Source organism: Mustela putorius, unplaced genomic scaffold (genome assembly GCF_011764305.1).
Source record: "Mustela putorius furo isolate JIRA1106 unplaced genomic scaffold, ASM1176430v1.1 tig00003853_pilon_pilon_pilon, whole genome shotgun sequence".
NCBI lineage: Eukaryota > Metazoa > Chordata > Mammalia > Carnivora > Mustelidae > Mustela > Mustela putorius.
Window position 1 is genome coordinate 10,418,800 of NW_025422005.1, and position 21,545 is coordinate 10,440,344.

The 21,545-nt window shown below is 53.9% G+C and overlaps 1 protein-coding gene across 4 annotated transcripts in view; it reads left to right on the forward strand.

The window, feature by feature from the left end:
* The window catches only part of KAZN (kazrin, periplakin interacting protein), a 1,025,916-nt gene that overhangs the window by 947,942 nt on the left and 56,429 nt on the right, over positions 1 to 21,545 (forward strand). The window lies entirely within an intron of this gene.

Consider the following 21,545-nt stretch of genomic DNA (forward strand, 5'->3'; position numbering starts at 1 on the left):
AAGTAAAATCCACACAGTATGATTAAAGTGTCTTTAAAAATCTGAAGTTTCTCTTCATTTCTCTCTCTCTTTTTTTCACTCTTGCTAATTACTGGTGGACGAAGTGTCATGTTTGTCTTAGTCCCTGTCAGGCCGTCAGTGAGGAAATTCCTCACTCTTATTTCCTTAAGAAGTCTGGAGTTTGCTAATGGCAGCCCCGTGGTGTCTTTCAACATGTTCCTCTGTCCTTTGTATTCCCCGTACAGTTCAAATTCATCTGGAGGCTTGATCATTTTCTTTGTGTTTTGCAAGACACCTTCAGAGGAGATGTTGGGTCCTTGCTTCAGGAGGCGTACACTGTCTGGTTGTCCCTCTTTTGTCACATTTAGCAACCCCAAATGTGCAGTGCCTGAATCCCAACAGTGTGGATGCAACAAAATGGCAGTGTTCTCGCCTGGCCTTCCTTCTTCATGAGGTGGCTGGAATCCTTCTCTAGAGAGACTCCCCTCCGCCCAAGGGGTTACCTGCTGGTCCACTTTTTCCAGGAGAGGCAGGACGGAGACTTGAGTTTCTTCTCCTGTATTTACTGGTTTTCAGAATAATGAGTTCACTCCTTTACTCTCATCACTGGGCTGTTAAAAGCTTAGATCGTCAGGAAGTGGTTCAAGCAAGGCCTCTGCTAAGAGTTGGACGCTCCAGGGCTCTACTGGTTAGGAAACTCAGACAACCGAAGTGACATGTCCTCCAAGATCGCCAAGAGTGTTACACAAACGTGGCAGATGTTAGTGTGTTTGTGACCAGAGCACACCTCCGCTCAGTCTTTGGAGAGGGAGGTTGATTCCCATTTTACTGGTAAGAAGACTGAGCCCCAGAGATTGGGACCTGCCCTGTTCTTGTAGCCAGTTAGGGTGAAGCAGAGGGATTATGTGTATGTTACCTCTAGAATCCAGGCCTCCCCGACCAGGCTCGAGTATGTGACCCCTGCCCCCTGCCCCACCCTTGCTTACAAATGCCCTGAGATCTCTCCCAAGGGCCCAGCTCTGTGCACACAGAGTGCCAGCCACCAGGACACGCAGCCTTTGGAAGTGGTAGGTTGTACTTTTCCCAAAGCATCTGAAATTCCAGAAAGGCCACAGTCCTGCCTCTTTCTGGAGGCCTTTCCAGAGATCTGTCCAGCTCACGATCTCTCTCTCTCTCTCTCTCTGACGACCCCTTCTCTCCGCAGTCCTCATTCCCACACTCTTTATTAACCCTTTACTGCCTTGGATTAATTATTCAAGACTTTGGGTATCTCTGTTTCTGCACTGGCGTGGTATGGGGCTTAAAGCTGATTAAATAAAGTTTGCCAGAATGAATGTGTGAATAAGGAAAGCAAATAAACATGACCTCTCATTTGTATTCAGACCTCTCTTTCTGACCTGGCCATCAATCCCTCAAAAGCAGGCATTCTTCTGTCTCCCGCACAGCTGACACAAGGTCAGTGGCGAAGGAGAGGGACCCCTTAGCATTCTTAGGTCCAGAGTAGTGAGAGGTGTTGGGAGGCGTGGATGGACGACACGGTCCAGCCAGCTCCTGCGGACCCCTTCCTTCTGCGTGAGCACATCTGCTACCCTTAGCCATCCCTGGGCTGCCAGCAGCTTCGGAGAGCCTCTCGGTTTACCCCCTGCCTCAGGTCACATCCATTCTCCGCCACCTCTAGTCACGAGTGCAGCCAAGTCCCTGAGCTTGCGCACGTTGTTCTGGGATCTTTATGTGGTTGTGCAGCCTGTGAGGCGGGGCCTAGTACCATCTCCGTGTTGCAGATGAGTGGCGGCTGGAGGCACAAAGAAACTCAGACTCACCCAGTCACCCAGCTTGTAAATAGAGGCTACAGAGCCCTACTCTTAACAAATGCACCAGCCGCCTGCTGGTCGAGACAGAGGCTTCTGCTCAGAGAACCTTCCACAGGGACCTGCATCCTCAATGCTAGGAAAACTTGTCCTAAGTAGACCCCATGAAGCCCCAAGTCTCTTCCATTGCTGGCAGGGATAGGAGGGGTGGGGGGGTGGAGGATGCTTCGTGCCTGGTCTCTGGGTGATGGAACCTTCCACACTTGGAGATATGAGTTGTCACCTCTCCAGCTTACTGGCCTACGGATACACAGCCCCGTTTCTTCCAACCTCACCCCCCACGCAGGGCACAGCACAGGGATCTGGACGTTAAGAGGCACCCGCGGTGTGCAAACCCTCTTTGAAACCTCTGATCCTCTGAGTTTTCCTGCAGAGGTCCATCCTGGGCCAAAAAGATTACAAATTTTTAAAAAATTGAAATAAAACATATATATATTAAAACAGGTAAGCTGGCTGTGCCCCAGGCGCCAGGTGTGATCTTCCCGAGAGCTCCTCCAGAGCTGTCAGCCAGCTTCTCACCTGGGAGCAATTTTCACACCTTCCGGTTTCGCAGAGCTCGGGCAGTGCTGGATTGAGGGCGGTCCTCCAGACATACCAGCTTTCTGCACACGTCCATAGCTTTGCGGCTGCTGTCCCCTCTTCTGCAGTGACCCTGAGCCTCTGTTTGCCAGGCTTGGGAGCTCAGAGCCTCCCTCCTATAGACCTCTTCTGCCTTCCCATCCCTTCTGTACCCACACTCGCCCCGTTGGGAGTGTATGCTTTTAAATGCTTCCACAAATATTTATTGAGCACCTTCTGTTTGCCAGAGCCCGGTCTTAGTGCACGGATTTAGTTTAGCAGGAAACAAAATGATTCAAATCCCTATCTGTGCTATTTGGGGGGTAGGAGTGGGGCGGGGGGTGGAGGCTAGATGGTAATAAAACACACATGATGTCAGATGGGAAATACATGTTAGGTGGGGCGCCTGGGTGGCTCAGTGGGTTAAAGCCTCTGCCTTCAGCTCAGGTCATGAACCCAGGTTCCTGGGATCAAGCCCCCCATCTGGCTCTCTGCTCAGCAGGGAGCCTGCTTCCTCCTCTCTCTCTCTGCCTGCCTCTCAGCTTACTTGTGATCTCTGTCTGTCAAATGAATAAATAAATAAAATCTTTTTTTAAAAAAAGATACGTGTTAGGAGGTCTGGGAACTGGGGGGGTTTGAGTTTTAGAGACAAGACAGTAAAGACCTGAAGGAGGCAGAGAAATGACCTGCAAGCTTGGGACTGGGATGGGGCATTTTGGGGAGCGTGAATGGTATGTGCAAAGGCCCTGGGGCACATTAGAGAAACACTTCTTTTACTACTCAGAAATTCTCTGCTTGCCCATTGGTCTGTGTCTGCTTCTGTGTTTCATATAACGTAGTATTACATCTTGGGACACATGGGAAGGATTACTAAGAGCATCCAGAAACTGGAGCTCATTCCTGGGGAGGGTTCTGTCTGGGGGGGGAACTGTCCAGGGGGAACCACTGGCCAAGACTCACAGGCTGAGTAGGAAGTAAGGTTGACCTCTGAATCCAGGAAAAGGGCTGAAATCACACCCTTGGTCCTTCTGGATAAGTCCCAAGCCCTTCTGGCTGCTTCTACCCTGAGCCCCCGAGTCAGCCCCACAGAAGGGATTCAGTGGTGGGGAGGATTTGTTCAAAGGGTCAGAAGCCTATGATGTGAGTCCAGCCCAGTCTTTGAATCATTTGTGCGCCACATGACTCGCTTTCTGAGCCTCAGTTTCCCCATGTGTGAAGTGGGCCTCTCTCACCCGCCCGCCTCACCGGGCGCTTGCGGGGTACTTTCTGTCAAACACGGCACTTCGCAGCAGGGTTTAGGGCTGGTTATTTTTGCTGCCGCTGGGATTTTTTGTATAGTGTGTCACCTGTTCCCATCCGAGTGCCAAGGCTCCGATTACCGGTTGTGCTCCGCGGGATTCACTTTTCATAGCCGGGCATTTCCAGTGCTCTGGGAGAGATCTGTCCCGAAATTGAGCTTCACGCTGCCTGTGCAGGAGGGCCCTTGCTGGCTCCCGTGGAACTCGGGGGCATTTGTCACTGTCAGGAAAGCCGTTCTCCCAGGGCAAGTCTTGGCACGTGCTCCTTGCTTAGAGGGAAGTGTGAGCAGCCATCGAAAAGCTGCTAGTGAATCTAGAGCGACAGTCGGGCAGTCGGTTGGTGGGGCCCAGGCCAGCCCCCGTCCCTGCCAGATTCCTGCTCCTTAGCTCTCCCGGCTCTGGCTAAATTGTTTCCTTGGATCTTGAGAAATAAACCTCAGGAGGCTGGTGCCTCTCTAAGGTGGGACTTTGGCTGCATGACTTAACCTGTCAATCAGTTTTCTCACCTATAAAATAGGAGTGATGATAATGCTAGCACCTTCTTTGGAGGGCCACTATAGCCATTAATAATATATTAAGTACTTAGAATAATGCTGATGTGCAGGAAGCATGATATAAATATTCATTTTTCAGGTTTATGTGAATTGGACAGACCGTAGCGGCTTGGGGAAGGGGTGGCATTTCCTTGTTCCAAGTCTACATTCTGTTCTTCAACTCCGAAAAGTTAGATGTTTCGTGACAGACTCCTGTGAATCAAACTCACGAGAAACTGATGTATAGCCCACAGGGCCAGTTAATCAGCTGTCAAGGAGAAATGTGGCTTCCTGATGCCTTGCGTGCCGAGAGCTCACTCTTGCTTGGAGTGTGGGCTCCAGGGTGGCCTTTCTGTGCGGGTGTGATCAAGCTCCAGTGACGTAAGCTTCCCTCCTCCACAGAGCACCTGCTAGGCAGACAGACCATTGGTGTGGACAGGTCTGGGCCCTGAGCGGTGCTGGGGGCACCTTGCCAGGTCTGCCCCATTGACCCGTCTGTATTTTAGGTGTTTCCTTCCGACGACTTCCCCTCCGGGAGGCACAGTTCCTTCTTCATTCTATCTCAGGTTAATCTCCTGATTTGTCTCCACTGCAAATACCGTGCTCCACACCACCGGCCTCCCTGCTCTAGCTCAGTCTCCGTAAGGCCGGCCATCCTTGCTTCTACCGCTTCCCTGATGCAGTGCCGTAGTGAGCCCCTCAGAAGAGATGTCTACCCCGGCCTGTGAATGTGACCTTATTTGGAAAGAGGTTCTCTGCAGATGTAGTTAAAATAAAGATCTCAAGATCATCCTGGACAAGTGTCTTGTAAGAGAAGGGAAGGAACACAGAGCAGACAAGGCCAGGGGACAACGGTGAGTGGAACGATGTGTCCGCAAGCCAAGGGATGCCAGGGCTCGCTGGCGACACTGGAAGCTGGAGGCGAGGAAGGTTTCTTCCCTGGAGCCCTCAATTTCAAGCTTTTGGCCTCCAGATCTGGGAGACAATATATTTCTGTTGTTTTAGGCCACCTGGTTTGTGGTACTTTGTTACCCTTCAGAGAAAACCCAGACTCCTGCATGGGCCTCTTGCCCTGGCCCCTGGCCTGCTTCAACTTCACCTCCCAGCCCTCTCACCATGGCAGCCCTTTGCTGCCTCAGGACCTTTGCATCTGCTGTTCCTCCTGCCTGCACATTCTTCCTCACTCTTGGCCTGTATGGCTTCTCCATCCTTCAGTAGGACCAGCCTTCTCAGACCACACCACCCACAGCAGAGCTCCCCAGGAATTCCTGGCTGTTTCCCACACACCCTGACCTCAGTGTATATTTATGAGACTGACGTGCTACCTACTGCACTAACAAGGCACCTGTCAGCGTATATTTAAATAATTAATTTGTTCTGTATCTCCCTTGGTCCAACACAGTGTCCACCAGAACAAAGACTGGTTATCTGGCTGACCGAGGCTCCCAGCAGCTGGCCCAGTGCCCAGCACACAGTCAGCCCATAGGAAGATTTTGCTGAGTAAACAAATATAAGGCTTTCTATTAATAAGGCTGTAGTAGAGTCCTGCTCTTCTCATTCTTGACCCACAGGATGATATGTTGTTTTAAAACAATTATTTGCAGGGCACCTGGGTGGCTCAGCTAGTTAAGCAACGAACTGCCTTCAGCTCAGGTCATGTTCCTGGAGTGCCGGGATTGAGTCCCGCATCAGGCTTCCTGCTTGGTGGGGTGTCTGTTTCTCCCTCTGACCTGTCCCCTCTCATGTTCTCTCTCATTCTCTTGCTCTCAAATAAATAAATAAGTAAATCTTTAAAAGAAAAAAAAAACAATATTTGCAGATACTGTGATCTCATTAGTTTTGTGTGGCTGAATTAAACCATTTGTATTCTAGGGGAGACCCCACTGTCACCCCAATAAATCATTTTTATGAGCCTATCTCTGAGATGTGATCATTTAGAACTGAAACCAGCTGCTCCTAAGAATAGTGAGTTCTCCATCCACGGAGGCATGCAAATTTCCACATTTACTTACCCGTCTGATCTTCACAATTTCCAAGAGCCCTGTGGAGTCCTTAGGGTCCTGCCCTCTGGCCCCCCTGCTTCTTGCCGAGCAACCTAACTCTTCTCCCTTTTCTGGGCAACCTGTTGAGCTTTTTCTCAATAAGACAAAGTCCACCTGAGAAGGCTGCATGCTTCTGTCTGTTCACCCGTAGAATTTTACAGCATGAGAGTTTATCAGTCCTTAATGTATATTTAGTGACAGGCTTGGCTAATCTTTCATCTAATTACACTCATTAACATTTAAATATATAATCATTAATATATCTGGGCATGGCGGTCTGAATATTTTATAGAGGTCTTAATTACAGTAGACTTCCAGTCTTGCCATAAAACTCGTGTGCCCCGCCAACAAAGGGGTGGTGTCAGGTAGCCTGGGGCCCTGGGCAGGCTGGTGGCAAGAACCTGTCATTGCAGGGACTTGCCAGACTGGGACTGCGGGGTCCCTGTCTCCAGCTGCACCTTGGAAGCAGGGGTCGAAGGTTAGAGAGGACGAAATTTGTTCTTGTGATTTCTTGCTACCGCACCTCTGCTGCAATCACGTTCCTCCTAGAGGGGGGGTAGTTCAGACACTAAAGCGAAGCTTTAAAAAACAAACAAACAAACAACAACAAAAAAAAAACAATTTCTGCTGCCGAGGTGTTAGGGAGTCAACTAAAAAGCACCCCTTTCTTCCTCTGCCAACTTGGAAGGCCATTGCAAAGGGGCTCCCAAGAGCCCCTTCACTCCCAAGTGAATGAGGATCAGAATGCATTTCGTGACTGCAAAAGCCAATCTGAGGAGGTAGCCCAGATCTGTGGCCACGTGGCTGGTTAACACTTCATGGCAGAAATAGACAGGTGCATGCCCACAGACAGCACAGGTGGGCACCTGCCGGCCCCCAGACATCATCCCTCATGGTGACAGCTGTTTTGTCCCTCTGAAGGTCCCTGTGGATTATGAAGCTTATCTTCAGACACATCTTTTAATACACCTGTAGCCCAGAGAACACGGAGTCTCTGAGAGGTTCGTGGTTTCCCAGCGGTACCTGGCTGGGGAGAGGCATGGAAAGATCCAATGTCCTGCTGTGACTGTGACTCGTGTTTTCCCAGCGGCTGCCCTGGGTCTGTGAGGTGACCCAAATAGGCCCCCCAGGGAGGACAGAGGCCTGAGGTTTGCAGGAGAGAGAGAAGGAAGGTCTCCTGGGATGGGGCCACCAGGCTGCAGTCCTCCCACAGCCAAGGTCAGCATCCATGCCATCCCGGGCACTGCCCACCTGGACACACTCAGGGGCAGGGACTCCGAGCCAGAGGACCTAGGCCCGATCCTGCCTCCACCGCTTATCAGCTGGTTGTCAGCCAAACCAATCTGCCTCAGTTTCCTTACTTGCCCGCTGGGATCGCTGATGGTAACTGCCTCACAGGATTGCTATAAGGGAGAATGTAGTGACAACTTATAAGGCAGAGCAATACCTGATCCCTAGAAAAACACGCGGGAAGTATTAACCACGGTTACCATTGGGATCATGGCGTTCATCAGAGCCTCACATGGACCTTCCTTGGTCAAGCCTGACCTGGGCACCTTCATGGAAGTCTCCGCCTCAGTCCTCTGCCCAGGGCTACATGGAAGGCACCGCCTTTGCCTGTGCAGGATGGAGCTGGACTTTGAATCTGAGACCACCCCACGTTCCCACGTTCGTGCTCCTTCCCCAGCCCCCAGGGTGCTGCGGGATTCACGGTGAGGCGGCTGCTCCCCTTGCCCACACCCGGACCCGCCCATCTCGTGCGGTGTCCCCTGCTGGCATGGAGGCCGCCTACCCCCCAGGGGATCAGAGCTGATATTTACCAAGCGCTCCCCCCACATTGGACTCCGTTTCAAGTGCGACAGATGTGGAAAACCAGCCCGAGGAGGAAGACGCTGTTTCTAAAGCGTTTTCTTAAAGTGACAAGTATGTGGAGAAAAGGGCAAGTTCACAGCTCGGCCAAGTGTCACAGACTGAACCCATGTGTATGACAGCAGCACCCAGATCCAGAAGTCGTCCATCAGTAGCTTCCTCTCACCACGCGGATTCGTTTTGCCTTCTTTCCCTGCTATCCGGGGAGTCCTGCCGTGTACAGGCTCTCACGTCGGGCGTTCTGGGCTTGACGGTCATCGTGTTGTGTGTGGCCGTTGTCATCTGCTGGTTCTCATGAGGGTGAGCTGTCCACCTCCCCGAGGGACCCTGATGGGTGCGGCCCTCCTGCCGGAGATTGGTCACGTGGTTTCCAGTCTGGAGCTTTTACAGAGGGTGCTGTTGTGAATTTTCTAGTGCAGGTCCTTGGGGAGCCGGGACGCGGGCTTGTCGGACATGCGCGTTGGGAGGGGCTATTTTTAACCCTCTTGTACAGATGTGAAAAACCAGAACGATAGGACCTGCTCCGGGCCACACCTCTAGTGAGTAGCAAAACTGGATTTATACCCAGACAGCCTGGCTCCAGGATCCACATTCTGGAGAGGTCTACGGCCCGTCTCTTGAACGTGCCTAGGAAGAGGCTGACCATAGCCACCAACTTCCCACCTTCATTTGACCCTGAATAGCTGTGCTGCATCTCTGTTGACGAGACGCCAGGTGGGACCAGTTTCCAAAACACTGGGCTTCCAGGGTAGCCTCCTGGGTGTTCCAGAGCCCTTGATGGACCATCCTGAGAATATGACACCAAAGCCCAGAGAGGGTGTATGGGTCCCCAAGGCCACACAGCACACTGCCTTGCTTCCCTGTTTGGTGGCTGTTCTGCACCACATGCCTCCTCCTCCTCCTCTCTGGGCTGTTGTCTTGGCTGAGAATGACCTCACACACCAACGTGAGCTGTTTAAAAATAGTCCTCATGTGGGGCATGAGACCCACGGCTCATGCTGCATTTCCAGAAATCTCTGCTCCCTCCCCGCTCCTGGGTCTAGGGAATGTCAGTGTTCCGGGCCCATCCCTTGGCACTATTTTTAGTGGTGATTCGGAGGAAGGAGGACATTTCCTGGACTCGCCTTTGGAGGTTGGAAAACAAAGACCACCCCCTCCCCTGCCTCAGCCCTCCCATTTCCCTCGGCAGGAAGTGGGGGGCCTGGCTCCCTGGGCCCCCGCCGTCCTCTGGGCTTCCAGGTGAGCTCTGAGCATTCGGGAGCTGAGGGATGGGTGGCAGTGATGGCAGGTCCCCGCCCCCCAGCTAGGGCCTCCCCCTCCCCCGCGCCACCCCCATAGCACTTCTGACTCTACCCTTGCAGGTGTCTCCTGCCCTCCTGGGGCCTGGCCTCGCCCTTCCTATCTAAGGTTTTCCTGCCGGGAGCCTAAGACAGATTCCTGAGACGGATCAAGGCCATGCACCCTTCTTCCCATGACCACCCTGCCCAGGCTCCCAGACAGCATTCCAGCCAGCGGTCTTTAAAGGCGCTACTCCAGCTCTCTGACAGGGTGCCCATTCCCTCCCGAGACTACCCCGTCAGCTCTGAGACGGCTGTTGCGTTGTCACTCAGAATGGGAAACCCAGCCAAGCAGTCAGGAATACCCGGAGCTTCTGCTCCCCTCTGCCAGCCAGTGCCGTAGAATGAGGTAGAAACTATTATCCCGGGGCGCCTGGGTGGTTCAGTGGGTTAAAGCCTCTGCCTTCGGCTCAGGTCATGATCCCGGGGTCCTGGGATCGAGTCCCGCATCGGGCTCCCTGCTCCGCAGGAAGCCTGCTTCCCTCTCTCTCTCTCTCTCTGCCTGCCTCTCTGCCTACTTGTAATCTCTGCTTGTCAAATAAATTAATAAATAATATTAAAAAAAAAGAAACTATTACCCCACTTTCTGCAGGAGGGGAAATGCACAGAGAGGTTAAGGAACTTACCCAAAGTCACACAGCTAGTGAATAATGGAGCTGGGCTTCAAAGCCAGGTTTCTGCCCACAGAGCCCGGTCCCTGCTGCCGTTGTCCTTGGTCTCACCCCGTGGAGCTGCAGGGGGGCCCTCATCTCTCCTGGGGTGCCCCTTCTGTAGATGGTGGCAGTGGTCCAGCACCCACACAAGGCCCACAGTCATGGTTGGGTATTACAATTAATTGCCAATATTGAAAAATAAAGAGGTGTTTATAAGGCATAAAAATTATGACAAGGTAGATTTTGGAGTTCTCTGGAAAAGTTGGAAGGTGTGGCAGTGCGGGCCCCATTCAGCTCCCGCTGGCCGGTATACCCTCTAGGTCCGCACCTGCGCTTAAGCTCTCGCGATGGGTCCTAGCAGGGCCCTGTGTGCAGCTGCGCGCTCTGCTCTAGGAACGGTGGTTCTCTCTTGAGCCCCGAAGCTAGAGAACCCAGGAGGGGGGAGGTAGCTTGAGATCTTTGTGCCTTCGTCACCCTTTTCAAGCCCCCAAGTCCCATATCCCCCCCTACTTTCTTCATCTGTGTGGGTCATCCCTTATCCCGGCTACTGGAAATGTGGTCAGATGGGGCCAGGGCCCTGGCCCTGCCTTCAGGAGAATTACAGGCTGGTCTAGAAGGCTGGGCGGCCCTGAGCTGACCGTCTGGTGCAGGTTCCCAAAGGGCTGAGCTGAGGTAGCGCCAGGCATCCACACCCCAGACAGAGGTGTGGGCTCTGAGCTGTGGAAACCCAGGAAGAAGCTTCGTCGGATTCTGACAGGGAGAGAAGGCTGGGAAGCCCTCTCAGAAAGGCAGGCGTGCTTAAGTGACCGTTCTCCTCGATAGACACAGAACACGTGGTGTTAGATGGTGGGGAGCTCCAAGGGGAATGGACGGGGGGGAGGGGGGGTCCAGGGACAGCGTCGCTGAGAAAGTGACATTTGAGGAAGGAGCGTATCTGCATGAGGAGCCAAAGGGCAGCAGTGGGATGCAGATGGGAGGAAGTCAGAGAGGCAGGGGGCGGGGATGACAAACACGCATCTCTTCTAGACCATTCTAGGGACTCTGTGCTCGCCCTTGAGATGGCAGCCACTGGAGAGGAGCGGATCAGTCATGATCTGATTTGCATCCGAGGGGACCACGCCCTGCTGAGCTGGCAGAGCCCGCAGTGTTGTGAGACCAGTTCAGGAGGCCACTGCATGACGCAGACTCGGGATGGTGGCGACAGGACCGGGGTGGTGACTGAGGAGTGGCAAGAAGTGGCCAGAGTCTGGTCACGTGTTGAAGGTAGAGCTGACGTGACTTGTTGAGGAATTGGGGGTAGGGCATGAGAGAAGTAGAGTTAAGGAAGATTCTGGAGTTTGGGGCCAGAGGAACTGAAGACAAAGTCACCGCATTGGGTTTGAGGGGATATATTGGGTGGAGCAGGGGGTTGGGGGCTGGTTGGGTCTGCCTTTTGGACGTGCTGAGTTGGAGGTGCTGTTCGACCCCCGTAAGAGGTGTGGGGAGGCCCTGGGCTCTGAGTGGGGTGCAGGGCAGGGGGGCCGGGCTGGAGACCGCCCGTTGGGATGGCACAGCGCAGGGCTGAAGCTAAAGCTAGGAGGCCAGACAAGCCACCAGGAGACAGGAAAGAGGGCAGGTTTCTCAGATCTCGAGGCCCCCTCCTCAGAGAGATCAGCAGAGACCCAGATGGAACAGCCAGAAACGTGAGAAGAAACCAGGAGCAGGGGGCTGGGAGGGCACACGGAGGCATCACCTGTGCCGGTAAGAGTGTGACAGTCGGGCCTGTGGGGCTCGCAGCACAGAGGTGACCTTGAGAAGAACAAGTAAGGGACAAGTCCGAGGGGTCCCAGGGAGGGTGGGAAGAGAGAAATGAGGCACGTGGTGCACAACCCTTCTTAAGAGCTTTTGCCCCAAAAGGAAAAGGAAATGGAATGAGAGCTGGAGAGCAACATGGGCTCAGTTTCCCGTGAAAGATGGGAGACAGAATCGCACGTTTACGTGACACTGGGGGAAATCCCGTGGAAGGCATGGGGCAGGAGCAGGGAATGTGGATAGTCAGAGCAGGCTCAGTTTCCCACACCTCCCGACCTAGGTGGCCTCCTTGAGGTGAAGGAAGGCGCAGTCTGAATCAGGGGAGCCCCAGGGGAGAAGCAGATCCCCTCGCTCCTAGACCCTGGGTCTTGCCTGTGCTGGAAGCACGGTGTCTGGGGTCTGTCCCCAGCTGTGATACTCTGGGGCGCTGGGTCAGCCAAAGCTGTGGTCCATTTGAGTCTCCTTATGTCTTCTGTGGGGTGCGACCAGAGCAACGTGTAGTGGCTGTGGACACTGAGCACAGAGCCCAAGGCAGTTTGGTGAGAGCCGTAGCCTTTTTGCAATTAGCCCTGAGGGCACCACGGCTCGGCAGGCCTGTCAGGAGGCACAAGGGAAATCAGCCTGCTGTCAAGCCCAGGGAAGGCCGGGGGAGGTGCGCAAAGGAAAGCAGAATTATCTCTGCCCCCAGGATGCAGGAATATATTGGACGCTGCTCCGTGATGGCCATGGAACAGGTCCCCATGGTCCCCTGGGATGTCGACCTTTTTGTCACTCAAGAGTCAGTCGGTTGCTATTTACTGAGTACTTACTATGTGCCAGGGCCCGTCCTAATGCTGGCGACACAATGGTGAGCAAGGCAGGCTGGGTCCCTGCCCCCAAGGACTTTCTGCTGCCAGTCACAGCTGGACATAAAAATCTGTAAGTAAACCCAGGAACCTTCATTTATCTTGGACCAAATGGAGGGAAGATTAGCTCTCTCGCCTTGGAGTGTGCAAATAGGAGTTTGTTTGCCGCTATCTCAGACGTAAATGGGCTGGTTTCCTGCCAGCTGAGAGGACTGCTTCTCTCTTTTGGTTAAATGGGGTTGACTTTGATTCCATAGGGTGCATTGGTATTGGCACGGCTTTGCCCAGACGAGGCTCGCCCAGCTGTTGTCAAACACGCCAGCTCTGATCACTCATCTCTGATCAGTCCCATCCAAGGCCGGGCAAATCTGATTTTCCCTCCTGTGCCATAGCAGACATCTCTAATCAAGCCAGGCTCCTACAGTGCATGGTTGATTAGTCATGTCTGCATGGTCATAGTATTGGAAATTGAGACTCTGTATTCAGATGTATCCAGATGTGTACCCTTCCTACTCCAGGTGGGAGGTTGCAGAGGTCATGCTGCCAAACTCTAGGCTGCACTTGGAGAGAGCAGCTTGGGGATTCTGGAAAGATCATGGACCTGAATATCGGAGTCCTGGAGTTGAGTGCCAATGCTACCACTCATTGGCTGAGCTGGCCAGTTAATCCACTTCTCCTGTTGGTGAGAAGAAAAAGGAAGTTTCTGTTCATGAGAAACAGAGTCAGAACCCAGGTCACATGGCCAAGGGCATGTCTGACCAGGCCTGGCTGAGCAGGTGTGGTTTGGTCACACACACACTTCCCCAAGTGCCTCCTGACAGAGAAGAGACCGCATCTCTTCCGTACCTGTTCTGAACTCACCTTGCTCAGCTTTCAAACAGAAGAACAAAAGTAAACCTGGCTCTGCCTGTCCCGGGGCCATAAGTGTGTGGGCCCTTTACCTGCTTCCCTGCCCTGGGCCTCTTCTCTGGGTGCTTTTCCCAGAATCCAGGCTGTTGTTCAAGTCAACCAGTGTTTTTTGAGGCCTCCTGGTGCATGGGAGCGACGGGGAACAAGGAGATGGGGGGAGATGCTAACGTTTGATGAGAACCTGCTGTATTCAGATGCTGGGTCATGTCACGTAGAGCCTTGCAAGGTAGAGGTTACCACCCTCTGCTTAACAGCAGAGAGAACGCCCAGAGAAGTTACCTGCAGGGCCGGACTGAAATCCAGGGCTCTGCTCTGTGAATCGGAAACTGTGTCTTTCTTTTTTTTCTTTTTTGTTTTTATTTTGGAGGGAGAGCGCACGGGGGGGCGGCGGGGGCGGCGGGGCCTCGGGCAGGCAGAGGGAGAGAGAGAAAATCCCAAGCAGGCTCTGTGCCCAGCACAGAGCCCGACGCGGGGCTCTGTCTCACAACTCTGAGATCATGACCTGAGCCCAAATCAAGAGTCAGACGTTTCACCAACGGCACCAGCCAGTCGCCCCCCGAAGCTCTGTCTTCCTGGCGTTCTCCCCACATGCTCATGGTCCGCACCTGACCGTTCACCCCGGACACCGCAGACCATTCCGTATCGGGCAGGAGTGAGTGCATTTCCAGGCCTCTTTCTGCAGATGCAGAAAAGGTTTAGTTAAAGACTCCAGAGCTGAGCTTTTCACACAACCACGTTGGCCTAAGAATCAGGAGACCTGGGCCGCTCGCTCTGTGATACTGGCCATCCTCTCTCCCTCTCTGGGCCTCCACTTCCCCCTCTGTAAAGGGAAGTTGAGCTGAAAGAGCTTTTATTTTATTTTTGAATTTTTTAGTTATTTTTCTAATCCGGGTATAGCTGATGGTACATAAGTTTCAGGTGTACAAAGCAGTGAGTCAACAAGTCTCATCATGCTGTGCTCCCCATGAGCATAGCTCCTATCTCTCACCACGCAGCGCTGTCACGATACTGTTGACTATATTCCCCAAGCGGCGGCGTTGATGCCCGTGACCTGTTTGGAAGAGCATTTTGGTGGGTGTTTTTCCAGAGTGGTTTGCTAGGCTCTTTGGGCTCCTCTCTGCCCACCCCTCCTTTCCCAGACTTGTGGATGCCAAAGGCTCAGCCGGAGAAGGTTGAAGGGGAAAGACAGCCCCCCCTGCTGGCGGTGGCTGGGATGGTCCTGCATGGGCTGAGGTCTACCTGCCCCTGCCCTCCACCACCCCTCCCCACCGCAGAGCCCTTTTGTCCAGAGGAATTCACCAGGCTGGACATTTTCCTACGGTCTCCTGGTTTGCGACCATCCAGAACCAGGCCTGCAGTCTCCTGAGGTCAGACGAATGGGAAGTCTGACAGTGTGGAATGAGACCGTGTCTTGGGCAGGCTGAAGATCCTACAAGCCTGTGGGGTGACAGGGCCAGGGGTGGGGGTGGGGTGGGATTCCTTAAGAGCTGCCGACTTGCACGCATGCGTGTTTCCTCCTTCCAGCAGCCACAGAGCAGTCATGGGGTGCGCACAAGAATGTCACGCTGCCTGTAATGGAAACCTCCGAAGGCCCCCTTGGGACTGTTAGACAGCTGCAGAAACAGCGCCGGGGTAGCAGGAGTAACTAGTGTGGATTTTTGGATCTCCGGTGGTTTTGTGGATCGATGCAGGTTCTGCTGTTTCCAGTGATGTGCCTCCACAATGGGATGGGGAAGGAGTGTGAGGGGTTCAAGGTCACATGTCAGGGATGCAAGTCCAGGGTCCGATCCTGGAGCCATGAGGATCTTGGTGAGGAAGTAAACCCTTTGAACCTCAATTTCCTCCTCCATTAGGCAGGTGCCCCCCCCACACCCAACACACACACATACAAGTTCCCAAGCAACAGATGAGGCCAACAGGACTAGAGGAGGTTGGTTGGGGGTGGGTGATTCTGGAAGCCACAGAGCAGCAGAGTGGGAGGGAAGGTGGATTGGTGCTGGGGCCAGTGGGAATACTGCCACCCACTACCTGAGCAGTGTCCTCAGTCTCCCTGGATGCCTCCTTTCTCGTCCTATAACATGGAAAGAATTCATACAGTGGCTGCAACAGTTGAGTGACAAAAACGCATCAGGGCTTAGAGCAGTGCCCGGTGCGCGGGAGTTGTAACATCTAGGAAATCGAGGTTTAGGGGAGGCTAGTGACTTGCTCAGGGGCTCAGAGCCGGGGACAGAACCCAGACCCTCAGACTCCACACTGATGCCCATCCTGCCCCACTGTGTGGCATTGGTCTGGGCCATGGATGCATCTGGGGGGGATCAGTGGTAGAGGTGATGCCTCCTGGACCCGCGGAAGCCAGAGGAAGTTCGCAGAGTTGAGCACACTCGTGCTGGGGGTCTGGGCTGAGACTCAGAGAGTGGAAGCCAGGGAACCTGGTCCCTCACTCCCCAGTGAGGTTCTCTGTGTATGCACTGCCTTGGTGGGTAAGTAGAAATCCGCTCCTGCTCAAACATGCCCTCTAAAATCCCTTACCCTCTAGGTGCCCAGAGGCTCAAAAGCCAACAATTCGCCTGTCCGGTTCCCTCGCATGTGGGCCAACACGTCCCTTCACCAGCGCGTTGGAGCTGAGGGTCTGCTTTCCCCACGGGGGCACTGAGGGGGAACTGTAGAGACCCCCTTGCTCTCTGCTCCTCGCCCTCCGAGAAGTGCATTTGCAGGAGCTAAACTGGGGCTCACGCTGCACCCCCCCACCCCTGCCCCACGTTCGTGAGGGGCTGCAGCACTCTGAGCCGGGAAAGGAGGAAGGAGCCTACTGTGGAAAGGGCCACTGCAAAAGCTTGAGACGAGTGACCTCCCCAGAGCAGCTCCCGTCTTCGTGGGCCCTCAACGGGAACCCTGGTCACAGCCCCCCTGTGTCTCATGCAGGCATACGGCTTCCTGATAATTAGCAAAATAAGTCCCTCCCTGCGCGCCCGTTTTCCCACCCTCAGAGTCCCCACATTCCCAGGAGCTGAGCTGGTCTCCCTCCGTGATCCCGCAGGGCCCGCTGGGCGTGACATCACCCGTCACCATGGCAGTGGTTCCGGCGGCCTGGCTGCTGGAATGGGACACGCCTGGGTGACGCTGGATGGCTGGGAAGGTGGATGGAGCTGGGGAGTCTGGGGCCGAGTCAGGAGGCTGGTTAGAGAGAGGGAGGTTCGTGCCTCGCCTCGCAGACCTCGTCTTGCTTTAGCAGCATTTGGAGAACGTCAGGAAGGGTGTTGAAGGAGAGCGGAGGAAGGAGGCACCCCGCTGCATATTTTCCATACTTGCATAAATTAGTTTAAATTACTTCTAGGGGACCCACCATGCTGAGTTGTAATGCCATTGCTGCCCATCAGGGAGCCCCCTGTCGGACGACCCAGCTTCTGGAGACTTGGGGCAGTCAGGCTCCGCTGGGGTGCAGACACACACATTCCCACCTCAAGCCAATGTAGGGGCCCCCAGGTGCCTGCTCCCAGGTCCTACATCTCCGTGGAGTTTTCTTGACCGGTTATGGACGTGTGTCCTTCTGAAAAGCTGTGGTAGATCACACAGCAACTTCTTTGTTTACACTGTGGTTCTAGAAGTTCCTTATCTTCGTCTTTAAGGGATCTGCACTCGGCATTCATTCCCAGAGAGTCAGCTTTTCATGTTTTTTTCAGTGCTCAGCCTGGTGGGGTCCAGCCCAGAATTCATAGAGCAAGAATTTCCAGGGAGAGCTCATGTGAAGGAACCGTGGAGCAGAAGCTTTCATGGTGGGGTGAAGGCACTTCTCACAGCCTGCCTTGATGTGTCTACTAGGAATGTGTTGGGGTACATGAAATGGGAAATCCCAGAAATAGTGAGGTTTAATTTTCTATTATAAGGAATCCCGGCCCAGATGATACCATCAGAGATCCAACCCCTTCTGTCTGTCTGTCTGCTCCCATTCTCAGCTTGTGTCTTCATTCTTGTATTCACAAAAGGGCTGCTGTGCCTCAGGACCTCATGTCTGTGTTCCCAGTAGGAAGAAGACAAAAGGGCAAAAGGGAATAATTACTGCTAGTGTACTATGCTATGATCTTTTACTAAAAAGAAAACAGGGGGGCTCCTGGGTGGCTCAGTCGGTTAAGCAGCTACCTTCGGCTCAGGTCATGATTCCAGGGTCCTGGGATTGAGTCCCGTGTCGGGCTCCCTGCTCAGCAGAGAGCCTGCTTCTCTCTCTCTTCTTTCTCTCTCTCTCTGCCTGCCACTCTGCTTACTTGTGCTCTCTCTCTGTTGGATAAATAAATAAAAACCTTTAAAAAAAGGGGGGGGGGACAGGGGAGGGGCACCTAGATGGCTCAGTTGGTTAAGGTCCAGTTCGAATTCGGCTCAACTCATGATCTCAGGGTCATGAGATCAAGCCCCACATTGGGCTCCACGCAAACCCTACTTGGAATTCTCTCTTTCCCTCTGCTCCTCCCCCCCCCCACCCCTACCGCTCCAGCACAGTCTCTCAAGAAAAGGAAAAAAAAAAAAAAAAGGAAAGAAAAAAAGAAAAGGGAGGATTTCCCAAAGACCCCTGTGTACACCTTAGTGGCCAAAATTGGACACATGCCCCCTCTAGCCGCAAGGGAGCTTGGGGTGTTGAGTGTTTTAGCTGGGCACAAGCAGAATTGGGGTCCTCTTGGTAAGGAGCAGGGTGGGTGGCGTCTAGGGTGTGTAGGGAGGGGTTTGTCTTCTCCATCGCCCTGCTGACCCCCCAAGAGTGGGACTGTGTCTTGTTATTTCCTGCCCCCAGACAGCAGCAGGCATGGATCCCGGCACACAGAAGGGGCTGGGTCAGCAGTTTGGGGGAGCTCTCGGTTTCCTCTCAGGGAGGAGCTACCAGTCTGAAGGCGGAAGTCCGGCCCCTGCTCTCGGGAGCCCCCATCCGGCTGGGGGAGGTATGGCCTCCTGCCCCGCCACTGAGGCCGCCCGCACACAGAGACACACGCACTCGCAGGGCTCCGCTGAAGGACAGAATGGGGGTTCGTGCGGCTGCACACGCGGGTGCTGCAGGGATGGACCCGTGAGGATTCATGGAGGCCAGCAAGAGGCTGCCACGCTGCCCCTCTCCAAGGCCATGTGGCAAAAGTGAAGGGAAGCCCGGCCGTGCTTTGGAGGGAAGGGGCGGCAGCCCCCCCAGAGCCTCCTGCTGCCAAGAGCAAAGTCTGGAATTTGGTGTTTGTCCTGATAAGGCAAATGAAGGAGACAAATCAGAGCCCAAGGGGGATTCATTTCTAACCAAAAGACGGAGGCATGGCTTTCTCTGCCTGCTGTAGGGCCCAGGCATGTTCCCTGGGGGAGGCCATGACACCTGCTCAGCTGCTCCCCTGAGATGGAGGGTCCCACCCAAGGCTCCCCTGGAAGCCCCCATGGTGACTTTGCTCAGATCAGCTGCCCACCCCCGCAGTCCCCCACCCCTCGGAACCACTCCCCTCAACAGTCTGAAACCCGCCAGAGTCCGTGCCAAGTCGGAGCCAGCTCTGCCATTTGTTGGCTGTGTGGCCTCAGTTTGCTCCCCTATGAAATGGGATAATAAAAATACCCACCTACCCCCACCTCTGTCACTGGAGTGCGGCCAGGATCTAGGATCTAGTGACAGTCTGCAGATGGAAATTTCCAAGTTCTCGGTGACACCTGTGCCTGGGCTCTCCTGTGAGATGCCTTCTGACCCACTTACGTCTTTAGATGTTGGGTTTTCTTAAAGAGAAGCTCACTGGGAATGCAGTCACGCTGTTTAGGGTCCAGGGCCCAAAACTAGCCCAGCCCTGCCTGCCTCCCAGCCCTCCCCGGGGCCACCCCCTGCCTGACAGAAGCCACAGCAGATGAGCTCTTGCTCCATGGCCTCCACTGTCCCTGTCCCGTAGTCCCAGCCCTGCAGCCCGGAATTCCGGCCCCACTGAGCTAAGCTACCGTGAAGAGGACAGAGGACGGGTCCGGCTGCAGGGGGACAGGTTGAGAGCTGGAATGTAAAGGCCTGCGCAAGACTCGGGGCCCCCACTGCATGGGTGGCCCCGTGGCCCCAGCTGCCCTGCCTGTGCCCTGTTCTACCCAGGCTGCAGGGAGGCAGGCAAAGGGCAAGAGGACGAAGCAGGCCCCTCAGGGCCAGAAGGACATCAGCTCCTGTCGGACACCGCGCCGGGAGTCCAGGGGCCTTGGTCCTTATGTCACACCTGGTGGCTCCGACTCTCCCACTGGCAGGCTGAGTTTGTGGGGTAGATGTTCAGGATGAGGAGGGATGGCACAGCCATGGCCTGCCGCATATCACTGCCCTCAGCTCAATGTGGGCCCGGACCCCATTTGGACATTCTCTATAAGGGCAGCATAGTGTAGGGTCGGCTGTGTGGGCTTTGGGGTCAGACCTAGCTGTGTGACTTCGGGAAAATGACCTAACTACTCTGTGCCTTCTCACACAAAAGGCTTCCTCAGTGTTCTCTCCAGGGAGAGAACAGAATTCTGGGGCCTGTGGGAAAAGGCACTGAGGCCCACCCTGGAGCCAGAGCCCACCATAGACTCAGCAGCGCCATTCGCTGAAGAGCGGGGGTGTCCAGGGCACAAGGAGAGAGAGTCTGCCATCAGCAAAAGGCACACTGCCTGCCAGGCAGCTGCTTGGGGCTTGTGGCCCTGCGTGGGATGTGTGTGTGAGAGAGAGAGAGAGAGAGACAGCTTTAAGATATAATTCACATATCATACAGTTCACCCATTTACAATGTACAGTTCAGTAGTTTTTAGTCTAGTCACAGATTGTATGTCCATTGCCACAGTCACTATTAGGACATTTTTTTGAGGTCAGGAAGAAACCCCATGCCCTCCAGCCACCACCCCTCTAGCCACGTGTCCCTGTCAGCCTCCACCCCCCAGCCCTGGGCCACCATGAGTCTACTTCCTGACTCCTTAGTCTTCCCTACTGTGGACCGTTCATAGTCTGTGGAATCACACAGTATATGACTGGCTCCTTTCATGTAGCATGTTTTCAGGGTTCACCCATGGTGCAGCATAAAGTGGTGCTTATTTTTTTTTTTAAGATTTTATTTATTTGACACAGAGAGAGAGAGAGAGAGATCACAAGGAGGCAGAGGGGGAAGCAGGCTCCCTGCTGAGCAGAGAGCCTGATGCAGGGCTTGATCCCAGGACCCTGAAATCATGACCTAAGCTGAAGGCAGAGGCTTAACCCACTGAGCCTCCCAGTGCTTCTTTTTATTACCAAATAACGTTCCGTTATATGGCTCTACACCACACTGTGTTGTTGCTCTTAACCCATTCATCAGTTGATGGACATTGGGGCGGTTTCACAACTTTTGGCTTCTGTGACCTGTGCTGCTGTACATTTGTGTGTTTGTGTGGAGTTATGTTTTCATTTCCCTTGGGTGTGTGCCTAGGAGGGGATTGCTGGATCACAGGGCAACTTGACTTTGAGTCACTTGGGAAACTGTCAGGCTCTCTTCCAAGATAGCAGCCTCATTCCGTCCATCCCCGGCAGCAGCTTGGGAGGTGTCCCAGGTTCCCCACAATCGTGCCAACACTTGAGTCTATCTTGCTTACTTTGGCCATTCTGGTGAGTGTGAAGTGGTATCTGGTGGGGGTTTTGACGTGCGTTTCCCTACTAACGAATGACATCAAGCTCATTTTATGTGCCTGTTGACCACTTCTTGGAGAAATGTCTGTCCAGATGGTTTGTCTGTTTTTTAATCGGGTTGTCTTTTTATTATTGGATTTTAAGAGTTCTTTGTATATTCGGCACGTAAGGCCCTTACCAGACGGTTTGGAAGTATTTTCTGCCATTCTCTGCATTGTCTTTTCACTTCCGTGGTGGTGGCT